This window comes from Chrysemys picta, unplaced genomic scaffold (genome assembly GCF_011386835.1).
Source record: "Chrysemys picta bellii isolate R12L10 unplaced genomic scaffold, ASM1138683v2 scaf6297, whole genome shotgun sequence".
NCBI lineage: Eukaryota > Metazoa > Chordata > Testudines > Emydidae > Chrysemys > Chrysemys picta.
The window spans coordinates 1-2,000 of record NW_027058997.1 but is presented as its reverse complement, the minus strand read 5'-3'; the positions used below and the strand labels follow the sequence as shown (position 1 = coordinate 2,000).

The 2,000-nt window shown below is 59.5% G+C and overlaps 1 long non-coding RNA gene across 1 annotated transcript; it reads left to right on the top strand.

Moving 5' to 3' along the window:
- Nucleotides 1-21: 21 nt before the first annotated feature.
- Nucleotides 22-1,948, top strand: LOC135980691 (uncharacterized). The gene is made up of 3 exons (XR_010597621.1): nt 22-1,003; nt 1,464-1,636; nt 1,790-1,948. It is a non-coding gene; the product is annotated as an uncharacterized LOC135980691 (long non-coding RNA).
- Nucleotides 1,949-2,000: the final 52 nt, after the last annotated feature.

The window sequence follows — 2,000 nt, the reverse complement described above, 5'->3', positions numbered from 1 at the left end:
GGCTAGGGCCCCAACAAGCAGGAGTAGGGATGTGCCAGGGGGAAGACCCAGAAAGTGCTTCCATTGCCACCAATGGGGACATTTAAAGAGGCACTGCCCCCTGAGGCAGAAAGGGGGAGTGTCTGAGACAAGGGCTCGGTCAGAGACCAGCCACAGAGAAGAGGTGGTGAAGACGGAGGCCCCTAGAGAGAAAGGGGCTGGGGCAGAGAGGCCCCACCGAAATGAGGGAACCCACATAGGAGCCAGGAGGGCCCATGTGGGAACCCAAAGAGAAGTAGGAACCCACGTAGGACCAGGGCGTTCTACAGTGGGAACCCAGACCCTACAGCTGGGAAGCAGCTGGCTCCAGACTTTGGAGGGCCTGCGAGAGGAAAGGGATGCCCTGCAGGCCCCACTACGAAGGAAGCTGGGGTGATAGGGACCCCTTTCCTCCCCTCCCCCGTGAGCATTTTTTAAGGGGGAGGGTTTGTGGTGGGACGGCTGCCCCACCCCCATGTGAGAGGGAACTAGAGTAGGCCAGAATGGCTGTGCAAGCCGTCAGCCAATCAGGGAAGAGCCTACTGAGAGCCAATCAGGGCCGAGATTAGAGCCAGCCAATCAGGGCTAGGCTAGGCCCTATATAATGGCTGCCCAGGAGAGCAGAAGGTCGTCTGTCCCAGAATTTCATGGGGGAAGGTCTGTCTCCAGAACAGGAGACCAGCATCTCGGGCTGGGCAGTACTGCATCTGGCCATCCGGTGGCCGAGACAAATTGTAACCGGCCCTTGAGACAAGGGGCTAGACTTTGGGGGTTGCGGTTGGCCACCGAGGCAGGTGCAAGGACTGTTGCTAACCCCCGCCCCTGGAATGGGGTGAGGATGGACTAGTGGACACTGCTGGAGGCAGTGAGCAACGCGGCTCCAGATGCCAACGGAGGACAAGAAACGGATGGGACGCTGCCAGCAGAGGGCGTTCCCCAGGGACTGAGCTAATTCCCAGAGCGACCAGCGGGAGGCGCCATGCTGGTGAGTCCCAACCCCGTCAAAATCGTCCAGCCCTATTGTGGGCCCACTGCTACCCTGCAGACTGTGGTCAGGACCAGACTGGGCCAGCTGGAGTGGCCTCCCTCTGATTGGGAGAGCGAGAAGGGGAAATGGAGCCCCCTGGCACTCACAGAAACTCTCTCCCCTCTCTGTGGAGCAGGGTTCTTCCCTCTGCCCCCCAAATTCCTTCATATGGGGCAGGACCTCTTTCCTTTGCACCCACTCCCCTCTGTCTACCCCCCCTCATTCCCGCTGCGCCCAGGCAGAGCTCTCCCTGCCCCATATGGTCCAGAAAAGCCCTTGTGTCAGGGCCACAGCCCCACTGGAGCTCGGAAAGCTCCACTTTTGAGGAGGTGGGGGTGGGACAGAGGCTCAGGGCTAGCTTCACCTCCTGCCCTTTATTCTCCCCTTGGCCCTTCTATGGGGTCTCTGGGTGTGACAGGAATAGGAGCCTCCTTCCCAGCTGTCTTCCAGGCCCTGGGATCTGGCACAGCCTCCCAGACGGGCGCTTCCTGTAGCTGAGCCACGTCAGGGAGCAGTGGGGACAGGTCACCTCGTCCCAGCAATGCCGGCTCTCAAAGAGGCTTAGATGGAAGACCCCAGGCCCTCATGGAGGTAAGAGCCATTTACTTCTTGGGGCGTGTGGGTCTCTTGGGGGAGAAATGGCATCCCTGATGCATAGCCTGGCTGGGAGCTTTCCCTGTCCCCGGATTCCAGCCCTGGTACAGAGCACTATTTCTCATCATGATATCCTCATTTTATTCTCAGAGGCGGTGTCCAGGATCCTGGAGACGGTTTCCTGCTGCAGGAGGTTTGAGCGGGGAGAGATCACTCACTGTCACGACCCAGGGGTCTCCAACCCAGGTCTGCAGGGTTCATGGGAGCAGCCACACTCCAACCCTCCACCTGGAAGCCTGCTGAAAATTGCTTACCTCTGACCCATGAAGTTCAGCCCCAGTTTGAGGCTCCACTCCTGAGG